The sequence below is a fragment of the Sus scrofa genome, chromosome 11 (genome assembly GCF_054392235.1).
Source record: "Sus scrofa isolate SSC_HxYL_T2T_F1_AM1 chromosome 11, Sscrofa_HxYL_maternal_Yorkshire_Landrace_v2.0, whole genome shotgun sequence".
NCBI classification, from domain to species: Eukaryota; Metazoa; Chordata; class Mammalia; order Artiodactyla; family Suidae; genus Sus; species Sus scrofa.
Window position 1 is genome coordinate 23,295,992 of NC_139393.1, and position 23,568 is coordinate 23,319,559.

Sequence of the window (23,568 nt, forward strand, 5' to 3'; positions counted from 1 at the left end):
GGTACAACCACTATGGAAAATAGCATGAAGGTACCTCAGAAAACTACACATAGAACTACCATATGATCCAACAATCCCACTCTTGAGCCTATATCCAGACAAAACTTTCCTTGAAAAAGATAAATGCACCCATATGTTCACTGCAGCACTATTCATAATAGCCAAGACATGGAAGCAACCATGATGAATGGATTAAGATGTGGTACAAATACGCAATGGAATACTACTCAGCCATAAAAAAGAACAAAACAATGCCATTTGCAGCAACATGGATGACTCTAGAGACCCTCATACTAAGTGAAGTAAATGAGAAAGTGAAAGACAAATACCATATGATATCACTTATATCTGGAATCTAATATACAGCACAAATGAACCTTTCAACAGAAAAGAAACTCATGGACTTGGAGAACAGTCTTATGGTTGCCAAGGGCAGAGGAGTGGGATGGATGGGGAGTCTGGGGTTAACAGATTCAAACTATTGCATTTGGAGTGGATAAGCAATGAGATCCTGCTGTATAGCACAAGGAACTATATCTAGTCACTTATGATGGTACATGATGGAGCATAATGTGAGAAAAAGAATGTATATATATGTGTGAATGGGTCGCTTTGCTGTACAGTAGAAATTCACAGAACACTGTAAACCAACTATAATGGAAAAAATAAAAATCATTAAAAAATAAATTAATGGAAGGCACATTCTCTGAGAAGCATTTAAACTATATCTCACAAGTCCCACTTTAGGAGAAATTGATGCTAGAATAAAAAAGGTTTTATCCTGTAGTTTTATGCAAATAAAAACACATAAAGACTGGCTAGAAAAAAAAATATCTCCAGACACCGCCAAATGTCTTCCAGGGGTCAAAATCACTGCTGGTTGCAAACCACTATCCTTGGGAATTAGGAAGCCACAAAATGAAAGAGGCCTGAGTCCCTGAATCTCTGCCTGGAGAGCAGCCATCACCTGCTGACCAGGAAAACCCACATTGTGCTGTCGCATGAGTAATAGATAAAGGTTTATTGGGGTAAGTCACTGATGTATAGGTAGGGGCTTCTTTGTTATAGCAGCTGTTACTCTAATCAGTCCAGCCCTATAATAATGCCATAAGCGAAATCAAAAACAACCAAAACCCACAACCTTTTTGTCTCTTCAATGCCATTAATGAGCTGTGTGACTACATAAATCATTCATCGTTTCTGAGCCTTAGTTTTTTTTTTTCTTTTTTTAATCTTTTAAAATAAGGTAATGTTGGACTCGACATGAACCTTCCAGACATTTGAGAATGCAAGTCACAGGCAAAACTACATCATGGTCCAGGACACACATAAGAGTTTCACAGAGCATTATTTATCATTACCATGAGCAAAGAACTTAATAATGTAGTTGAGATACTGCACCATCATTAAAGTGATGGCTATAAAAAGTTTGTAAGAAAATGGGGGGAAAAAAAGAAAATGGGAATATGATGGTTTAATTGTGCTGAAAAGTAAGAAGTTTTAACTGAGCTCTTTCCCATGGCAGTTACCCAGGGCACTATGCATAAAAACCCATTTTTTTGGCATAGAAATGTTTTTCTAATAGAAAGGAAATCTAATACTACATTTCAAATCCAAAGAAAACCCAGATTTTGGCCTCCGCCGTGCTTCTGACAGACTATATAATCTATAAAAGCGGTGTGAGGAAAATATGTTGCTTCCACCAGAAATTCTGGTGGGAGAGAGGCTGACATTATTTATAGCACTTTCCAAGAACCAGTCCTATATAAACACAAGGTGCTATTCTCTCTGACTTTCATAACTAGAGAGAAAAAATATTATGAAAACTTTGGCTGAAAAAAATGAGACTTTGAATCCCAAATAATTGCTGCCATAGACATTCGATAGAGCACGGAAGTCAAACTCAAAGGGTCACAACCTGTTTTCCTGTCTCAAACCCTTTTCCTTGATTGAAACTATTCTGCCTTAAATCTACAGGCTACAGCTGCGGTGGAAGTGAAGGAACAAGTCTCTGTTGACATGTCTGCCTTTCTGGAGCCTCCAATGGAAAGTTTTATGAAAAGTAAGATAGAAGAGAGTTCATGAGAAGGTAGAAGTGCAGTCTGGAAGGCTCCGATTTAGAGGGCCTCACAGTTCCTTGTTTTGCAACACAGTCTGCTGGGCTTATTCATTACTTTGCCACTTGGTTCCAGAAGTTGGTCAACTGTTTTGGTATCTCTGAGGAGTTATCTTTTGTTGCTCATAGCAGATACATCCTAGGAGAGCAATTTCTTGGACTTCAATTACCTGTGAAGTCTCTTTTGGAAAGGTTAAAACAAGTATCAAGGGCACCATTTTCTTGCTTTTTCTACCCAGATACCCTAGTGTTTCATGCTTCCATGGATAAGAAGAGAAATCATGGAAGGTGAAAAATGGAGATTTTATTTTTTTTATTTTTTAATAACCCAGGGCTTCCTTCCTTCCTTCCTTCCTTCCTTCCTTTCTGTCTTTTTGTCTTTTTGCCTTTTCTAGGGCTGCTCCCGCGGCATATGGAGGGTCCCAGGCTAGGGGTCAAATCAGAGCTGTAGCCAGAGCCACAGAAAAGCGGGATCTGAGCCTTGTCTGCGACCTACACCACAGCTCACGGCAACGCTGGATCCTTAACCCACTGAGCAAGGGCAGGGATCGAACCCGCAACCTCAGGATTCCTCGTCGGATTCGTTAACCACTGCACCACGACGGAAACTCTGGCTTTATTTTTTTAATTTCGTTTTTACTCAAGTATAGTTGATTACAGTGCTGTGTCCATTTCTGCTGTGCAGCACAGTGACCCAGACATACATACATACATATACTTTCTTTTTTCTTATACTATCTTCCAAAAGAGGGAGATTTTAAATAGATTCAAGTCAAAGGATGGAGTTGGATACCAATGGAGAGTATGTATGGTAAAATATTTCCGGTTTCAGAAAGATCATAGAATGGAACATTATCACTATCGACCATCCTAAAAACTCTCTCACCTGGAAATTCTTGGCACACTTGTTGATAATAATAATCACAAAGCTTGTAATGAAAATGACTGTAGTTAACATTTAGCATTTTTGTAACTAAGGGCTGGATATGGTACCAAGCACTTTATGTGTATTATTTTACTTAGTTCTCACAGTAATCTAAGAGGTAAATTCCATTATTATACCAATTTTGCTTAAGGAGGGCTTGTAACTTGCCCAAATACAAAAGCTAACAATTGATACTTGGAGGATTTGAATTTGAGGCAGTTAGAATTCAAAGTTCATGCTCTTAGCCATTACGCTATATTGCCTTCTTGATGCCCGTAAGATATCCCCAGTGAAAGCAGCTATGAATTCCAGAGTAGGTTTCATGAGTAATCAGTGTTAAAGCACCGCTCATGGTGATGGCATCCTTATCAGTTGACACCATCGTCTTTCTTTTTCTTTTTTTTTTTTTTTTGGTCTTTTTGTCTTTTTAGGGTGACACCCATGGCATACGGAGGTTCCCAGGCTAGGCATCTAATTGGAGCTCTGCTGCCAGCCTACACCAGCTCACGGCAATGCTGGATCCTTAACCCACTGAGTGAGGCCAGGGACCAAACCCGCAACCCCATGGTTCCTAGTTGGATTCGTTTCCACTGCACCGCGGCGGGAACTCCACCATCATCTTTCTTTAAGAGATAATGTTGTCTCTAAAATCCTAATGTACTAGATCTAAGGCACTCTGGAAAAAAAAAACAACACAACTTCTTTTTTTTTTTTTTTTTTTTTTTGCTTCTTTCAAATTTACCTAAGTGACCAGCTACAATCCCTCTTTCTTCTGGAAATAAATCCATGTTCCATGACCATCTGCCACTTGGCTATGTGACCCAGGCAAGTGACAGCAATTGGTCCAGACTTGGGCAGGTGATTCAGCTGGGCCAATCAGAGTCTTTCCTTGAGACTTTTCCAACTGGAGGTGATAAGAAGACTCTTTTTTACATAAGCCAATGTATTATCTTTGGGGCGGGGGGGCGTGGGGGTGGGGGGGTGTCTTATTTCATGTTGAGTTTCTGAAAGAGTCCTGATGAATATAACTATCCCACGCTCTTTTTAATTTTTGTTTTACTGTAGGCCCCAGGATACTTTAGCTGTAGGAGAATTTGGTTTTGTACAAATAAAAACCAAGAAGTTCATTTAAATGAAAAATGAGATAAAGATGGGGAATGGGTACAAATAGGCATATGCCCTGAGGGTAAGTGTTCACGGACAAGGGAAGTTACAATATTTCTTCTCAAAATATTTGTTTAAATATGGTCAGAAATTTTCAAGGAGGAGATGCTAGGAAAGATGTTGCCCTGCCTAAATGCAAGAGAGGCCTGAGGATTTTCTGGACCTAATCGCTACTGTTTTATGCCAAGTTTGAAGATTCATCATACTTTAGGCTTTATAAAATATTTCTCCTCTGGGTGCTTTGGTTGCATAAATTTTCTATATTTGGTAGGCATGTTTTTCCAGTGGGACCTTTCTCCATTGTGTACATCTCTCCCCCACCCCCAGGGACATATAAGAAAAAAATTCAGCTTGTTTTTCTATCTAAACAGAGGTTGGTGCTAAGCACAAAAATCTAGCTATGAGTAAATTATGCTCTGATCTTGAAGGATAAAATAAACACAAAGTGATGCAGAGCTGGGTTTTGCCAGAGCCAAATGGAACATGACGTCCAGAAGTTTCCAATTGAGTTCCAAAATTAGAATAAATCTTGGCAAAATGCATACTCATGTCCCATCAGGAATTTTATCACTTGAACTCAGTGCTGGCTACTCCATGTCTTACTCATTCCAGTAGCTCCCAGGAGGCCTGAGGACCTGACTCTATGTGTTCCTGGAGCTGCCCTGGGCCTGCCGGTTTTAACTTTGCCTCAGTTAGGATGGAAGTAGGGCATCAAAAACCCAATCAGTGATGTAAGCCTTGAACACCCACTTTCAGCCCCATTTCTTCTAGGAAGTCCAGCTGCTGCAGCTGAATGTATCACTGAGTAGTCATCCTTCTTGGTTTCGCAGTGTTGCCCTCTCAGAAGCTCCTGGTGGTAAGTGCTGGATCTAAGCCTTTGGGCTGGGCAGGGAGCTCTGGGTCTCTACAAAAGTCTCAATGGATTATACATTCTGTGAGAGGTAGTTTATTTCTAGATTAGTGGTCTTCTTGGGTTTGTAGTCTGTTTCAAGGGTGAGAGTATGATAGTTCCTATCGGGAAGTCCTTTTTTAAAATTATAGTGGATTTACAATGTTACATTAATTTCTGCTGTACAGCAAAGTGACTTAGCTGTACACATGTATCCATTACAGTTTCTCCCAGGAGACTGGATGTAGTTCCCCTTGCTATACAGTGGGACCTCACTGTCTATCCTTTCTAAATGTAAACTACCCAAAACATCCCTCTCCCTCCTCTCTCATCCTTGGCAACCACAAATCTGTTCTCTAAGTCTGTGAGTCTATTAGGAAGTTCTTAATTATTTATTTTATTTTATTTTTATTTTTTGTCTTTTTGCCTTTTCTAGGGCCGCTCCTGTGGCATATGGAGGTTCCCAGGCTAGGGGTTGAATCGGAGCTGTAGCCGCCGGCCTTTGCCACAGCCACAGCAACGTGGGATCTGAGCTGCATCTGTGACCTTCACCACAGCTCATGGCAATGCCAGATCCTTAACCCACTGAGCAAGGGCAGGGACCGAACCCGCAACCTCATGGTTCCTGGTCGGATCTGTTAACCACTGAGCCGGGACAGGAACTCCTGAAAGTTCTTAATTAAAGACAGCCATGTGGTTGCCTATTAGTGTCAGGCAAGTTTTGATACTTGCCAAGTTACCTTGCAGGGGCCAGGATGCCAAACTGCATCACCAAAATGGACTTGAGGTGCCTCATTCTTTTGTGTAGGGGGCCCCTCAGCACAAGACTTCATCTTATCTCCTACTACTCATGAATTAGGATGCAGCAGAAGAGGACAAATCAGTGTCCTCTTAGCCCCTGAACAGGCAATGTTCATTGTCACCTCAAGATTTCACTCATTCCAGTTGCCCTCTTAGAATGCTTCCTTCCACTCCACTCTACAAACGCCGTTCATTCCCCAAGCCCATCTCAAGTCTTCTTACATCCTGTGTGACGCATTCCTGCTAACAATTTCTGCCCACTTCAGTTGCTTGCCTTTCTTTGCTTATTGCCCACGTCATACAATTACTACTTCCTTAGTATTCAGGTTCTTATTTTTCTTCAACTGTGTCCCACAATTGTATCAAAGCGTTTTGAAGTCGGGGCACATATTTCTGACATTCTTTCTTATATCTCTTGCAACTCAAAAGATAGGGAGTTGAGATTTCCTCAAAGTTGTAAATCTAACAAAAGATGAGCAAAATCTTTAGACTAAAAACATTACTGAGATAAATTAAAGAAGACCTAAATAATGAAGGTATAGACCATGCTCCTGGATTGGAAGCTTCGCTATTATAATACAGAAGAATACATGTACATATGCTTTTTAGGGCTACACCGGCAGCATATGCAAGTTTCCAGGCTAGGTGTCGAATTAGAGCTACAGCTGCCGGCCTCCACCACAGCTCATGGCAATGCCAGATTCCCAACCCACTGAGCGAGGCCAGAGATGGAACCTGCGTCCTCACGGATACTAGTCAGATTCATTTCTGCTGCACTGCAACAGGAACTCTAGAAGAATATTTTCATGAGCATGAGAAAGGCGAAGATTTCATAAATAGTGTTTATGAGTTTTACAATGTACTAAACATAAAATTGATGTTAGATGACACTGGAAATGAGAACTTGGGTTTATCGAAATGTATCATTAAAGGAGGGAAAAATGAAGCCATGGTTGGAATAAAATATTAGCAAATTATATATCTGACAAAGAATTTGTATCCAAAATATATAAAGAATGTCCTGAAATTAATAAGAAAAAAATTGACGTCTCGATAGAAAAATGTAAAAAGACTTAGAGAGGTAATTTGCAAAAGAAGAAAGCCAAATAAATAGCTAATAAACATGAAAACTAGAAACATGAAACATCATTAATCATCAGGAAAATACAAATTAAAAACACCAGCTTAAAAAGCACAGCAACCATAGTGGCTGAAATGAAAAGGACATTCAATACTAAACTTTGGAGAGGATTCGGACTATTTGGAACACTTGAAACCCTGTTATTATACAATGGTAGGGTATGGTTGATAAAACCACTTTTCCCCAACTCTATTTAGTAGGATCTACCTAATCTGAGCATATATATATATATATATATATATATATATATAGTACATGAACCAGCACTTCATCTAGGTATATATGAGTACATATACTCATCAAAAGACATGTAGGAAGAAGATTCTTAACAATCACTGTACATAATCACCAAAAAGTAGAAACAACCCAAATGTTCATCAGCAGAAGAACGGGCAGATAAATGTGGCATATCCATATAATGAAATTGTTTCAGCAACCAGAATGAGCAACCTGTTGCTACATTCAATCATCTGTATGAATCCCACAGACAGGTTATTGAGCAGACATCAGACACAAGGAGTGTATCTTATACTTTCATTTCGTTTAAGTTCTAAAAGATATGGAACTTATCTATGGGAACCAGGAGGGCTTTCAGGATGCAATAACGTTCTATTTCTTCATCTGGATGGTAGTTACAAGGGTTTGTTCTTTTTTGCCAATTCACTGAGCTGGACACTTACGATTAGGGCCTTTTTTCCTATGTGTAAGAAGTATTTCTGTTTAAAAGTAGCCGGTTTTGTTCTAGGAGGATGAACTGACAATCATTAGGGATTTTTACCCCCTCCTCATACGCTTACAAGTGGAAAATGAGGAAAGTTTGACTGAACAGACAGACCCATAAATCTGATTTTAAACCTCATCTTGACCTTGAAAAGGCTAAAACCCTGGTTTGAGCTACTCAGCTTCTCCTGCTTCAACAAATTTACTCATAAAACCATTTTATAGATGTTGCTTTCCTTTCAAAAAGGAAAGCATTTTTATTAATAACACTCATGTCCTCATTATCTCCCCATCGTAGCTCATCTTCTGGCTTAGAACTGCCCAAGTCTCTCTTATGACCGTGATCTTGTTGAATCTTGCATTACAATTATGTGTATTCTTATCTTCTTCCACCATCCCTACCTCCTCAGGGCAAAGTAGCCCTGTGCTGCTCATTTCAATACACAGAAGAGGCTTGAGGCTGGATTTCCAAAAAAAAAATATTTAATTTAATTGGATTACCTTGCAAGGCTCAGGGTTACAGGCTAATTGGGTGGTTCTGGTTACACTGGTTATGCTTCCAATTCTCCTCATTGTGAATTGGGTAAAAGGTCACCATTCCCCCTGAAACCTAGCCAGGTGCCGAGACATCTCTGCTCAAGTCTTCAAGACCATAGGGTGTTCTGGGGCACACAGATTGGCTTAGGATATTCTGACCAGAACATTCTTGAATGTTGGAAGCAAACTGGAAAACACATTCTCCTGTTTTTGTGTAAATTCTAGCAATTATACTAAAGTAAGAGAACTTTGGATTTGGACTTTAGAAGTCCCCAGTTTAAAATGTTTTTACTTTAGCACTTTGGAATTGGTAGTGGTGGGGGGAGGGCCACTTCGCACCTGTTTCCTTATCTCCCTTCAAAAGGACACTGATGCCACCCCACAGGAATACTGGGCAGATGTATTCATGCACACATGCATTCAGCTTTCAACATTCAGCATTAATGTAAAACACTCCATAGAGTTCCCTCTGTGGCACAGAGGGTTAAGGATCCAGTGCTGCTGCAGCTGTGATGTAGGTTGCAGCTGCAACTTGAACTTGATCCTTGGCCTGGGAACTTCCATATGCCATGGGTATGGCCAAAAAATAAAAAAATAAATAAATAAAACACTCTATGTGTCAACCTTCAGCTCTGGGCACTCACAAAATGTTTGCCGTCCAGTCAGTAAGAAAGGTGTGACCAAATCAGTTGAGTGTTTCTCAACCAATTTTTTCATTATTGGATTCCACCAAGCCTACTTAGACATTTTTTTCTAACGCCTCCCACCAAGAAATTTTTTTTTTGTCTTTTTTTTTTTGCCATTTCTTGGGCCGCTCCCGCAGCATATGGAGGTTCCCAGGCTAGGGGTCTAATCGGAGCTGCAGCCACCAGCCTACACCAGAGCCACAGCAACGCTGGATCCGATCCGCCTCTGTGACCTACACCACAGCTCACGGCAACGCCGGATCATTAACCCACTGAGCAAGGGCAGGGACCGAACCTGCAACCTCATGGTTCCTAGTCAGATTCATTAACCACTGAGCCACGACAGGAACTCCCACCAAGAAATTTTAATACCACAGATACACTGTATGTGTGTGTGTGTGTGTGTGTGTGTGTGTATGAATTGTATGTATAGCTGTGCTTTTAATAAAAAGAATAAGATTTTCCCAATCCCCTCCTCCAAGAACTACTGCTCACCCCCTTGGGGGAATATTCTCTCCATCGACAATGAACAAGGAGTTACAGGGGAGTGTGGTGGATGCAGTAGGAGGCAGGGGTACAAGCTAGGGAGCTCCTCCGCCTGGCCACCCTTGGATGGGGGAACCACATGTGACAGGTGTTAGCAGGGACAACTTCAGGGGGCAAGGGAGGAGCTAGGGATCACAAAGAACGAAGCAGGATGGCCTGGCAGCCACAGAGAAGAGCAGCTTTTGTCACAGGGGATGGGAGGCAGTGTGCCCACTCTGGGAGGGTACAGGTGGGGAGGCCAGGGGCGGGGAGGCCAGGGGCAGGGAGGCAGAGCCTTGAAAGCTGAGCCCAAGAGCAGACCTTACCCCAAGACACGGGGACACAAGAAGTCTTTAAGAAGGGGAATAACTTGATCAGATTTATACATGTACAAGTTCACTCTGGCTTCTGTGTGGATGAGGCAGGGAAACCAGTTAGAGACCATCAGAGAATCTGAAAGCCAGGAATCGGAGGGACTTGAATTTGAATGAGAACGGTTGCCCGTGAGGATGAGAGAGGAGGGAAGGAGATTCTGGTGACAGGATTAAGAGAGGCAGTTTCTGTGACGGCACCTGGCAGGCTGTCGGTAACCGATAAAAGGGCTTATCACTCAACTCATTTTTTGGGACCATGTGGCGGCTTGACATTGTAGACGCTTCCCAGAGGCTTGGGCGCCTGACTGCCTACATCTCTCAGTGCCCTGAGGTTTGATATCCATGAAATCAATGTTTTCCTTTGAGGTGAAACTAGGCAGAGTAAACCCAGCCAGGGGGCTGCAAGGGGAACACTCGGGCTGGCTGCTGATCATGGAGCTGAAAACGACTCCACAGATGATGCTGAAGTATCATGACAGGACTGCACGGGCCGAGGGCCTTCTTAGACCACAGGCTTTACGTACCGACTTCAAATGCTCCCTTGCCTCTCAGCTCCTGCGGATCTGAATCCAGACTCCATCAGATACTGCCTGTACCACCTCTGCTGTCTGCTCTGCTCTCTTCTGAGCATCACCTGATCTGCTACCAAGACCCCGGAGAGACGAGCACACCCTCATGCTTGTTTCTAGTTCATAACAAAGTAGGCTAATCAAGATTAGCCAACAAAAGGAGATCCGTTATGAACCTGACTAGTATCTATGAGGACGCGGGTTTGATCCCTGGTCCTGCTCAGTGGATTAAGGATTTGGCACTGCTGTGAGCTGTGGTGTAGGTCGCAGATGTGTTCAGATCTGGCGTTGCTGTGGCTGTGGTGTAGGCCGGAAGCTATAGCTCGGATTCAATTCCCAGCCTGGTATAGGTGTGCCCCCCCCCCCAAAAAAAGACAACAGAAAGCTACTCATTTCCTATCTGTTAGTCGCTTTGAGGATTATGGAGGAAGTAAAAGAAGGTGGCAGTGATATAACATTTGGGAAAAATGAGCATTAAAGTGTGAATGGCTTTTCTATCAAGTGCAGAAGTGGGGGGTCCATGGTTTTTCAGCTTTGAAGGACAGTGTGCCATTCCTGGAAGCCAGGCAAGGATTCAGGGGGGTGGCTGCTGTTGGTACCACTGCTTGTCACCAAAGAACTACACAAGACCTTAGGGTGGACAGGGAGGTGTCTGTCCACCGCCCAGGACCCCCTGATCTAGGCCCAAATCCACCCCTTTCATCTTTTTTTTTTTTTTTTTTTTGTCTTTTTAGGGCCACATCCACAGCATACGGAGGTTCCTAGGCTAGGGGTCGAATGGAACACAACCACAGCAACGCCCAGAACCAAGCCTAGTCTGCAGCCTATACCACAGCTCACACCAACGCCGGATCCTTAACCCACTGAGTGAGGCCAGGGATTGAACCTTTGTCCTCATGGATACCAGTTGGGTTTGTTATCTCTGAGCCACAGTGGGAACACTCATCCCTTCATCTTCATGCAGAGCACACTTGCAGCCTTTGATAAGATGGTCCTGAAGGAAAGATGAAGGCTCTTTGTCCATCTGACTCAAATCCATCCACTGGGGGCCACCTCCTCAGTGCTCATCTTTATCACTACACACCCCTTAGAGGCCCCTCCAGAAGCCAGTCCTAATGGCAGCAGAAATCAGGTCTCCCTCCCAACCATTCCTTAAATATCCTCTCTCTTTGGCTTCCCCAGCCTCAGCTTCATCTTGCTCTTTCCCACACAGGCTCTCTGCTCTGCTGAACATCAGCTGGACTGACAAGTGGGTCTCGGCGTTTACATTGGCTCTGACGAGACTGCCTTTAGAACACTGCCCTCCATGATCTGCAGTGAAACCTGGGCAAAAGGCCCTGGCCCTATGCCTGCCCACAGTCTAGGAAGTGGATTCAGTGGGGCCTACAGAACCTGCCAGATTCTACTTATTGGTAAGGAGAAGGTGGAAGCAATAGGGCTGAGGAAGCCCGAGCTGACGATGATTAGGAGCTTGGTAGGGAGCCCTCCAATGCCCTCAAGAGTCCAGAGCTTCTGACCTGGCGCAAGCTCTATCCCAGGCAAGGGACAGAACTAACTATTGAAAGGGTGTGGCCAAAGAGGGCTGACTCATGCATTTTGGTGTCTGGAGGGAGGTCGTTGGCGGGGTGTCGCAGTGCCTGACATTGTCCCTGTCTAAAAATTAACTGAATTGGGAGCTTTGGGAATATGTTAAATAAACACAGAGAATGCAAACCTGGCCGTGGAGACCAGTGCACTGTGACAAACTCTGGATTGAGGGCAACTTTGAGGGGCTGAGCGGCGATGTAAACTTCAGGGGAAAAATGAGAAATGCGAATGAGCAGTGTGACTGGATTTTTCTATTAACTGCAGGGTGCAAGAGAGAGGAGATGTGGCATACTGTTGTGACTGGAGGGCCTGCAGGGTTTTTAACGACCAGCGAGGTCAAGGGAATATAGAAAAGATCCAGCCCCTTACATTTCATATACTCCAAACTGAGCATGTCAAATTCATCCCTCTCTTTTTATCTTATTATTACTATTATTATTTTGCTTTTTATGGCTGCACATGCAGCATATGGAAGTTCCCAGGCTAGCGGTTGAATCGGACCTACAGCTGCAGGCCTACACCACAGCCACAGCAGCGCCAAATCCAGCCTTATCTGCTACTTATACCACAGCTCACAACCATGCCAGATCCTTAACCCACAGAATGAGGCCAGGGATTGAACCTGCATCCTTGTGGATACTAGTCCGGTTAGTTACTGCTGAGCCACAGTAGGAACTCCCATTCCTCTCTTTACGGTCCCAATTTCTACTGATCCGAGGTATTAGCCTCCTAGAATTATTTATAACATGGTTTGAATTATTTAATATGTGACTGTAGTTGGTAGCCAATCATTCAGTATGCATATATTTGGTACATAATCCCATATTATGTTTTGCAGAATCATTTGATTATTGATTTATTCTTTTCATATACATTAATTAAGCAAATAGCAAATACTGTGCTCTCTGCCTCGTGCTAGAAATACAGTGGTAAAAGAGACAGACATAGTCCTTGCCATCTTAGAGCTTGTTCTATAAGGGGAGATAAACATAAAATGGGCAAAAACACAATTATTCAAAATTATAATCGTCATTAGCTCCATGACAGTACAAGTTTCTAAATAGCACATAGAGGGGAGATAGGCCTGGTTTGGGGAAAGGGATTCAGGGACTGTCTCTGGAGGAAGTGAATTTTGAGTTCACTAAAGATCGTACAGTTATTCTGTCCAATGTGGTAGCCACCAGCCACACATGGGTATTTAAATTTAAAAAGAAGTAAAATTAAAAGTTCAGTTCCTCAGGGGCACTAGCTACATTCCAGAGCTCGTGGCCACCTTCAGCAAGGGGCTACCACACTATAAAACCCAGACATAGAATGTTTCCATTGTTGCAGAAAGTTCTATTGAGTAGCACTGTCCTATAGGATTTAACTAGCTGGGGAGGAGCCCAGGGGAGGGGAAAGGAAATACCTTGAGCCCCCAAAATATACTTCAGAACTTAGAAGAACTTAATTATAATCTATGAGAAATAATGTTTTAGAATATTCCATGGATGGTGATATTGGATGATGGGTTTTGCTCAAGGATCAGAGATGGGAAATGTTCTCTCCTCCTATTTTCTGACTCAGTCTTGGACAGAGAGTATCCAGTCCATTGTTCTGGGTTTTTTCCCACCTGGACCCCCTGTTCTGGACCCTTGGCTTGATTCCCAGGCACATGAAATAGTTATGACCAAGATAAAAGAGAACAATACTGTGCTTGAATAGTTCCGCAAACTGCAAAATGAGTGACATAAAATGAGACAACGGACAATGCATTTCGAATCGTTTCTTTTCACTTTACACACTCCCCTGAGTGAAACTGGTCATCCCCTGATTTCACGTATGATCCGGGTACCGACGGTTCCCAAGTCTTCATTTGTAGCCCCAGGCTCTCTGCTGTGCTTCAGAGCACCACGTGTAAATCCCACTCATAACCCCTCATAGAGCATCCCACAGATACGACAGACGCATCCCACCAGCGCCCCACCCAAACTGCACCTCCTTAGTTCCTGACTTCAATGAAGGCAACATTTCCAAACCAGAAGCCAGAAGCCTGAGCTTCTGTACTAAAATCCCACCAGCCACCAAATCTGGTGATTCTGCCTCCCAAATAACCTCTGGAATGTGTTGACTTGCCCGCCTTTCCTTCGGCACCAACCTAGTTTATCTTTCACTGCTGGAGTTATGTAACCATTTCCTAAGCGTTCTCCTTGGTCCAGTCCTGGCTGCCTCCAAACCAAGCTCCATGCCACAGCCGTAGCAATGTTTTTGAAATCTGATCACATCCTTCTATTTCTTAAAACCATTCAGGGCCTCCCTGAATTGTTACCTTGGTCCAAATGACTTTCATTTCCTTTTTTTCTTTTTATGGACACAACTATAGCATAAGGAAGTTCCTAGGCCAGCGATTGAATGAAGATGAGTCACAGCTGCAGCAATGCTGGATCCTTTAACCCGCTGAGCGAGGCTGGGGATTGAACCCACAGCTTCACGGTGACCTGAACAGCTGTGGTCACATACTTAACCCTCTGCGCCACGGTGGGAACTCCCAAGTGACTTTCTATAGTTACAAGGCTCATCCTGATTTGGCCCTGATTCCTCCTGCAGCTGCTTCTCTTACCCTTTCTCCTTGTATAGTCTTCTGCAAAGACACTTAGCTTCATCTAATGCCAGGAATCCAGCAGGTTTCACCTTGTATTAGGACCTCTGCACATGCTTTTTCCACAACCACTTTCACTGCAATCCACCCACCCCCGCTTCTTTCTCTCTTTTCCTGGCTTATTCAGATTAATTTTTTTTTTCAAGGAGACTGATTCCAATTTTCCAGTGTGGGGTTAAATACCCTCTGAGGGGGTTAAATGATGGCTCTGCCAAAAGATAAGTCCATATCCTAATTCCCAGGACATATGAATGTTATGCCTTCAAAAAAAAGGGGGGGGGTCTTTGCAGGTGTAATAAAGGATCTTGAGATGAGATCAACCTGGATAATCCAAAAAGACTTACATACAATGACAAATATCTTTAGAAGAGATGTAGAGCAAAGAGGGAAAGGCCACGTGAGGAAGGAGGCAAAGGTTGGAAGGATGTGGCCACAAGCTGAGGAAAGCAGGGAGCTGCCAGAAGCTGGGAGAGGCCAGAAAGGATTCTTCCCTAGAGTCTTCAGAGGAGGCCTGGCCCTGCCTTGATATCAGACACCGAGCCTCCAGCACTGTGGGAAAAGAAACTTCTGTTGCTATAAACCACCAAGTTTGTGGCAATGAGTTACAGTAGCCACAGGAAACGAATGCATCCTCCCCTTAATTCTTCCGCGAGGGCTCTTATCACAATGCTTCAAAGACAGCTTTTTCCTGGCTCGTCTTCCTGACGTGCAAGGTTTCATGAAGGCAGGGCTGTGAGTACGTTTACAATTGTATCCTCAGTGCTGGCTCAGTACTTGGTGCAGATGAAGCAATCGGTAATCATTTGCTATATGTTGAGAGCCACACGGGAAGTCCGGTAGTCATTTGCTATGTGAAAGAAGTGCTTTTGGCTGTTATCTCAAGACAAACTCGCGGAGGAGATGGGCTTGAGCTGATCTGATAAAATGGGTGGGATATGGGTAACACCCAGAAAGGGAGTGATTCTTCCCTGCAACAGGGACTACATTCGTGGGGGCCTGGAGATGACCATGGGAGTAATTCATGGGCTCATAGACACTTGACCGCATGCTGGGCTTCCTAAAATAAAGCTGGGAGCACTTAGGTGAACTAAGAGAAACTTCTCCTGAAAGACAGAGCTTCCTCAGTAAGTGTGCCCAGCATCTTTGTGTGCTGCAAAAGGGTTGCTGTTTGCCGTGACATCTGTTCCCCCCCAAAGTGGCTGGCCAGCATGTGGGGCTTCGGAACACCCATATATTATTAGGTTCTTTGTGTACAATGGATTTAAAAAGACCGGGAAATACTGCGAAAGCTTCTTGAACTGAAACATGAATAGGACCAGCTACACAATCTGCAGGCCCCAGTATAAAATAAAAACGCAGGCTTCTGATTCAAAAATCAGGAAGAATTTCAAGACGGCCAGAGCAGAGTATTCAACCAAGTGTAGGGCTCTTCTAAATGTGGGGTCCTGTGTAATTAACTGCATGAAGCTGACTCTGATCACAAAAGAAAGACTTACTGAAACTGGATATGAATTTGTTGTGTGAAGTGGGCAGAAGTGGATAGGGGGGTAGGTCAGGGGCACCAGGTGAGGGGCTATTGCAATAACCTAGGAAGGCGGAGGTGAGGTGACCCTGGAAAGAGGTGGCACTCATAGGAGTGCTAAGGGAAGAAAAAGGCAAATCTGTGGGATGGGAGATGATGTGAGCTCAGAGGGATGCTTCAGGGTCTTTCCAGACTTCTCAGAGCAAGGACAGGCATCAGAGAGCTGTGGAGGAGTCTGGAACCCCCGTGTGACATTGACATTGGGCCCGGGGCCACCGCAGGCAGGCATGACTGGAGCTCAACAGAGACCAGAGTGCATGGGGATACTTACTGCACAAAGGAACCACATCCAGCTGTCAGGCTGTCGCCTAGCAACTGGCCAGCTGTAGAGAGGGAAGGAGATGGGGAAGCAGACACAACCTCAAATGCTTCCAGGTGCCAGAATGTGTGAGGATGAGGAGTGGTGGGGACCATTCTGAACTCATAACTGTCCCCAGGTGACAGCCACCGTGTGGCTTCAGCTGTGCACAGTTACGTGGGAACACAGGGTCAGAACGGCCAGAGCGGCGGATTTTTAAAGAGAAGCCAGAGATCCAGGGTTGCGAAATCTCCCAATTTTTTAAGTGTTGACAACTAAGTTAAATATTTTTCTGTAAATACTGTAAGCCAAACTAAACACACCCATAGGCCAGATCTGGCTCCGGGGACTCAGCTCGCAGCCTCTGTACAGGACACAGTGGGGAAGAGCTGGGGCAGGGCCTCTAATCCAGCCACTGTCACTTGACCAGTGGAGCCTTTCTAAGTCTCAATTTTCTGTATAATGGGGACAGTCTGAGGACCTACCTCTTGGGGTAGTAGTGAGGAATAAATGCTCTCTTTTAGGTAAAGCACAGATGACAGTAACCGGTACGTAAAATTAAGGACGTGTTGGCTGTTCTGTGCTGTGCACTTAAAAAAAATTTTTTTAAATGAGTTTTATTTCTTCCTTTCCAATTTCTTTCTTTCTTTCTTTCTTTGGCTAATACCATGGCCATGGGAAGTTCCTGGGCCAGGGACTGAACCCAAGCCACAGCAGCAACCTGAGCCACTGCACTGCCAACACTGGATCCTTAACTCACAAGGGAACTCCTGTGCTGTGCACTTTAGATATTCTGTTTTATTTTATGCTCACAACCATGCTGTCAAGTAGGCTTTATTACAGCAAACCCATTGCCCAGAGGTGGGGTGGGAAGAAAGGCTCAGAGATATGAAATCACTTGCCTCAACTCACACAGGCCGAGTCTGAACAAGCCTTCAAATGTTATTTCTGCCTCCAAAGGTATTGCTTTTTAAACAGTCTCTCTTACCCTGTACTAACTCTTGTATTTTATTTTCTAGAAAGAATGTTGTAGCCAATGGTACTTTTCAAAGAAAATTGTAATAACAAAATGAACTCCAAAAGGGAAAAAAGGGTCTCTTTTCCCCACCCTGGCACTTCCCCTGAAACACACACACACACATACACACAGACATATACACACATGTTTAAAACAAAAATGATGAAAGCTGCCAGAATATTCCCCCACCCGACCCCAACCCAATGGACTCTTAAATAACACTATTTGGGGGAAAGACATCATTCTTTGTGCTTTCTAATTCCTCAGGACAACCACTGCAATCCTATTTTCTTTGGAAAATTTTTTATTTTATACAATTTTACTTTATTTGCTTTTTAGGGCTGTACCCACAGCATATGGAGGTTTCCAGGGTAGGGGCTGAATCGCAGCTGTAGCCGGTGGCCTACACCAGACCCACAGCAACGCAGGATCCGAGCTGCATCTGGGACCTGCATCACAGCTCACAGCATCGCCGGATCCTTAACCCACTGAGCAAGGCCAGGGATCGAACCCGCCATCTCAGGGTTACTAGTGGGATATGTTTCCACTGCGCCACGACGGGAACTCCTATTTTATACCATTTTAAAGGTTACTTTCTATTTACCGTTATTACAAAATACCGGCTCTATTCCCCGTGGCGCACAATGTGTGCTTGAGCCTGTCTCCCACCCAACAGCTAGTATCTCCCACCCCCCTCACCCTGTCCTGCCTGCCGCCACTGGTAAAACCACTAGTCTGTTCTCTGCACTGGTGAGTCTGCTTCTTTGATGTTATATTCACTCATTTGTTGTATTCTTTAGATTCCACATATAAGGGACTTCATACAGACTGCAATCCTCTTCTGCCTCGGAGGTAAAAGAGTTGACAGTGTAACAGATGAGGGGCCTGTGTTCAGGCCCTAAGGCAAGAGATGAACAGGTAGGGGCCTGGTGCTGTTATGGAGCAGACCAGCTCCCCTGGGTCCACTCAGCAGTAGTGACAGGTGTCAGCACCAAGCCTAGGGCCCCTAGGGCCTCTGTGCCCTGGAAGGCAATTAGGCATTTGCTCAGGGGCCTATGCGTCATGAATGTCCTCTGGTCCTGCAAACTGATCCCTTCCCCTCAGGCCTTTACACTCTGGAGCTCTCTACCCAGAATCTTCCAGCAACCAGCATTTCTTTTCTCACAACAGGAAAAGGCCAGAAGAAAAGATGTGCTTTGTTTGTAGGTCTGAAAGTAGTAGGCATTTTTACTTGTTCCTGGAGCAAACTCTGGGGCATCCGGGTTGGGAGTGGAATTGGGGGTGGGGTGGGGGGAGGCCCCAGCTGGGCGAGTCGGAGCGAAGCAGCTCATAGCCAACAGCTTTGTTTGATTCTTTTGACGATGGCCAAGCCAGTAGGGCTGAGAGCACGATGTTCTCAATAACAGTCTCGACAATAACAGGATTTGTTTCCCTTCCAAGGCTGAAAATGGCATCTCAGCCTGCAAAGGGGAGCTTTCTTCTGAACCTGCGGGGTGGGAGGGCTGGATTCGTCCTCCAGACGAGGAAATGAAGGCGTTAAGCAGAGAGGACTCAGATCGGAATGTCATCTGGCCATGACACTTGCCTAAACAATACACATTTTATTTTGTTTTGGAGCAATGTCTCTTCGGTCTTTTCACGGGTAGGATTTCCGACTGAGATGCTCCTCTTTCCCAAGCACCAGATGGAAACTGAATATTGCCTCGCCTCAAGGGGTACAATACCTGCGTTATTTCTGTAATTCTGTAATTCACAGCAACGAAGTCCTGAAGCTTGACCCAAGCCCGCTGGCATTTTTAGGCCCTGGGCTTCGTGCTTCTCTGGATTCTTTCAGAGAATTGGGAGGATATAAAGTACGCCTCTGTGCTTTCTCAACAGGCAAAACTGAAAGCTAATAAGCATTTATGCCATTAAGAAAAATAATGGTTGCACTCAGCTAGCAGTTAATCATGATTGTAGGCGGCTGCCAATATCTTGAGCGGCATGAAGGCCACAGATAGAAATAAATGATGGTTTCAACGCTTTCCCCATCAGTGAGATGCATGGACTGCGCTCGGCTCTGGCCAAAGCCTTGCTCTGGCGCTGCAGGGAAACAATGAGTCACCAGAGATGCGATCCCTGCCCCCACTGAAATGACAGGAAGGCAGGAGCAGGGCGCCCACCCACGGGCACGCGCACGCACACACCCGCAGTAGAAAGCACAGTCTCGAAGGTGTGCACAGATGTGCAAGTTCATTTCTAAATCGATGGCTTGGATTCAGATTGCATTTGCTGCTATAAATTATACCCCGAGGGCTGAGTAAGTCCTTGGGCTGGCACACCACAGCCCCTTTGCTGCTTCTGACAACTGCAGGATGTGTCCACCTTTGGCATGTTGTTTCTACGGACTAATGTATAGATCCCCACGGTCCTGAGAGTAAATTCCAGGAGCTTCGGGTCACCACCTTGCTGGAGGGAATGTCCCCTCCTCTCTCCTCTTACTGGGAGTCTGTTTTCTTAATGGTTCCCGTGGGGATGGAGAGGATGGCACCCGACCACTGGTGGAGTAGTGAGTGGTAGGGGGCTTGGGTGAAGGTGGCAAAGTGGGGAGGCCTCTGGGGCACTTGGGGAGCAGTTCATCTTTAGGAAAGAGATTAAATTGTAGCTGCGGCACGAATGCATCATGGGACCTCAGGCAACACCATTTTGATGAGTCCCTCAGCTGGCAGGGACTTTTCTTTTTTGTCTTTTTAGGGCTGCACCAGTGGCATATGGAACTTCCCAGATGAGGGGTCGAATCAGAGCTACAGTTGCCGGCTTACACCATAGCCACGGCCATGCCAGATCCGAGCTGCATCTGCGACCTACACCATAGCTCACGGCAACGCAGGATCCTTAACCCACTGATCTAGGCCAGGGATCGAACCCGCATCCTCATAGATTCTAGTTGGGTTCGTTACCGTTGAGCCACCTCCAGGGAGGTTTGCATCTCAGTTTTTATATCTGGAAAATGGGAATAACAATGGCAATAAATGGTGCTCCTCTTCTGGGGCTGTTGTGAGGATAAGGGGGTCTGAGAAAGCCCCTAACACGCTGCACTGACGCAGGGTCGGCAGCCGTAAACACTGAACTGGGATCTGTTAGAGGAAGAGACAGCAGGTACAGGAGTATAAACAAGTACGAATACACTGAATGCAAGCTCTTTACATACAGGCTGAGAAATAGGTGCGGGGTTATCTGGAGATGGGGTAATTTGTGGGCTGGCAGATAAAACTCTCCAGGGAGACTCCAGGAAACCTCCTGACGGATGCTTCTCTCCAGGACATATCTCTTAGCATGGTCAGGCTTTTGGGATTCTTCACAGTAGTGTGAGTTTCATCAGGGCTTCTGTGTGGGGCTCTTGGCTCTGCTTCTCTTCCTGCTGATAAGAAGGAGCTCAGCCCCACGCATGTAGGGTTACAAGATTTGGCAAGTAAGACCGCAGAACGCTCAGTTAAATAAATTTTAAATAAACAGCAAACAATTGTTTAGTATGAGTATGTCCTATGCAATATTTGGGATGTACTTATACTTAAAAAAAATTGTTTACCTGAGATTGAAATTGAGCTGAGTGTCTTCTATTGTCTTTGGAGACCCTACCCCTGGTAGGGAACCTTACCCTTGGTAAGAGAGCAAGGGTAGAACACAGCAGGATACTCCCCACTGACAGCCTGGGGAAGAGAAATTAACTACAGGGAGTTCCTGTGGCTCAGTGGTAATGAATCTGACTAGTATCCATGAGGAGGCAGGTTCGATCCCTGGCCTCGCTCAGTGGGTTAAGGATCCTGCATTGCTGTGGCTGTGGTGTAGGCTGGCAGCTGTAGCTCCGATTCGACCCCTAGCCTAGGAACTTTCATATGCTGCAATTGCAGCCGTAAAAAGCAAGAAAGAAAGAGAGAGAGAGATAGAGAAAGAGAGAAAGAGGAAGGAAGGAAGGAAGGAAGGAAGGAATTAACTACACCCTGGGTGGCTGGATTGATTGAGGAAAAATCACCAGGGCAGTGCTGAGGGTGATGAAGGATTTCTATTGTCAATATTAGTGCCTCCTCAGTTCTCCCCTTTGTTCTTCCTATTTGTTTTGTTTTGTTTTGTTTTTTGGCTGAGCCCGAGGTATGTGGAAGTTCCCCGGCCAGAGATGGAACTTGTGCCACAGCATCCACCCAGGCCACAGCAGTGAAAACACGGGATCCTTAGCCCACTGCACCAGCAGGGAACTACCAGCTCTCTCCTTTGGATCTGGGACTCTTCTTGCATGAACACCAAGATTAATGGCCCTAGACTGGTAGCTTTGGAAATTCAGTCCCCATGCAGCCTACTCTAGATAAGGATCTGAAAGAATTACATGTGATCATAGTCCAGGGATTTCTCTAGATTCCAATCAGTCCTCCACCTCAGAGTCCAGCTTTATTGCACCAGATCCACTGCTCCTCCAACACCTATCATCACTTTTATGCTTTCCTGATGGACCCAGGGACCTTTCATTGGTCCTGTGCTCTGAGGAGACGAAGCTTAGTAAATTCCTAAGAATTTACTAGTAAATTCCTAAGAATTTACTAGTAAATTCCTAAGACAACAACATGGCTTGGAGAGAGAGATCCGAAGAAGCAAAGAGAATCTTGTTAATATAAAAATAATGGTATTGCTGATAGAATTCTGGAGGGAGGTGATGGTAGAGGAATGTAAAAGCACTAATTGCTTAATCTTATGTAGTGGGAAGTAAACCAGTGCTGTTGAAAGCTGGTGGAACAAGATCCAAGTATGTGATTTATAGTTATACATGTAACCAACAGCAAAACTTATAAAATAAAACCAACCAAACTCAAAGACAAGGGAAGTCGTGTAAGAAAGCCAAGGAAGGAGTTCCTGTCGTGGCTCAGTGGTTAATGAATCTGACTAGAAACCATGGGGTTTCTGATTCGATCCCTGGCCTCGCTCAGTGGGTTAAGGACTGGCATTGCCGTGAGCTGTGGTGTAGGTCACAGACATGGCTCGGATCTGGTGTTGCTGCAGCTCTGGTGTAGGCCAACAGCTGCAGCTCCGATTCAACCCCTAGCCTGGGAACCTGCATTTGCTGCAGGTGCAGCCCTAGAAAAGACAAAAAGACAGAAAAAAAAAGCCAAAGGAATGAAGAAGTATTTGCTCTTTTTTAGAGTGGGAAGTGTAAAAACAAAAACAAAAACAAAAAAAAACTGTTACAAGTTTTTAAATAAAGACATTTAAGTGTTTCAGTTAGCTCTAGATAGGTACTAATGAGGTAACAAATAATGCCTACATATTAAAGCGATGGTTTGCTATTTTGCTTCTATCTCACAGCTGTGACTGCCAGCCTCCAAGACAGCATCCAACAATCCTGGGCTCTTGGCGTGCTCAGCCTTGTGTCGTCCCCTCCCACATGGTCCCGAGAATTGGGCTATGTGACCAATAAAATATTAAAGAAATGATGACATATAACTTCTGAAATGAGGTTATAAAAGACACTGTGGCTTCCTTGGTGGGCACATGGCACGTGTTCACTCTCTCAGATCACTGGCTTCAAAGGAAACCTGTTGCCATGTTGAGCAGCCCTAGGAGAGGCCCCCGTGGTAAAGAATGGAGCCAGGCCGTCTCCAAATAGCCAAGCTAGTGAGACCTCTTGGAAGCAGAGAGTCTTCAGATTATCACACTCCAAATCGACTGCCTGGCCGTGGCCTCATGAGACCCTGAGCTGGAGTCTCTCTACTAGTCTGCTCCCAGGTTCCTGACCCTCTGAAATTTTGTGGGACAGTAACATGTTTATCTAATGAAAACTTTAAAAATATATTTATTTGGTAAATATCTGTATCATAAGCTGCTGCTAAATTATGGGAGAGTTTATTATGCAGCAATAGACAACTAACACAGTGACTGTGGGTTTGCTGAGATTCTGTGCCACAAAACTTCTCCTTATGAGATCAGGAGGAATGAGCAGCCCTTGGGACATCTGTTCTTGTGGCAGAGAAGA

At 44.6% G+C, this 23,568-nt stretch overlaps 2 long non-coding RNA genes across 4 annotated transcripts in view; one reads left to right on the forward strand and one right to left on the reverse strand.

The window, feature by feature from the left end:
* LOC102167197 (uncharacterized) overlaps window positions 1-23,568 on the reverse strand; it is a 153,034-nt gene that overhangs the window by 70,101 nt on the left and 59,365 nt on the right. The gene's annotated exons all lie outside the window — the stretch shown is intronic.
* Window positions 4,807-23,061, forward strand: LOC106504683 (uncharacterized). Its single transcript, XR_001298344.3, has 3 exons — window positions 4,807-5,061; window positions 11,661-11,859; window positions 22,902-23,061. It is a non-coding gene; the product is annotated as an uncharacterized LOC106504683 (long non-coding RNA).